The sequence below is a fragment of the Sinocyclocheilus grahami genome, unplaced genomic scaffold, assembly GCF_001515645.1.
Source record: "Sinocyclocheilus grahami isolate Dianchi unplaced genomic scaffold, SAMN03320097.WGS_v1.1 scaffold536.1, whole genome shotgun sequence".
NCBI classification, from domain to species: Eukaryota; Metazoa; Chordata; class Actinopteri; order Cypriniformes; family Cyprinidae; genus Sinocyclocheilus; species Sinocyclocheilus grahami.
In genome coordinates, this window is record NW_015505715.1 from 863,510 (window position 1) to 863,848 (window position 339).

The following is a 339-nucleotide window of genomic DNA, read 5'->3' on the forward strand; positions in this document are numbered from 1 at the left end:
TATATATATATATATATATATATATATATATATATATATATATATATATATATATATTGTGTACTGTAGATGCAATACTGCTGCCGTCATGTTCACATAATCATGAGTAATAAAAGTAAGGGTCAATTGCATACGACCATACTATTGGCCCAAAGTACAGAAGTACCAACCACAATCAACCAATCACAAAATGTTCAACATTTGGTCATGTTAATAAACAATCTCTCATTCTTTTGCTTGATTTCTGGACCAATAGGAAGGCTGATACAATATTTGAATGTTTTATATGCAACAAAAAAGTAAATTTATATTTAAATTCGGGGGGGGGGGGAGCCATTT

The 339-nt window shown here is 29.8% G+C and overlaps 1 protein-coding gene across 1 annotated transcript in view; it reads right to left on the bottom strand.

Moving 5' to 3' along the window:
• LOC107555513 (protein unc-13 homolog B-like) overlaps positions 1 to 339 on the bottom strand; it is a gene marked incomplete at its 5' end in the record, with an annotated part of 34,086 nt that overhangs the window by 4,420 nt on the left and 29,327 nt on the right. The gene's annotated exons all lie outside the window — the stretch shown is intronic.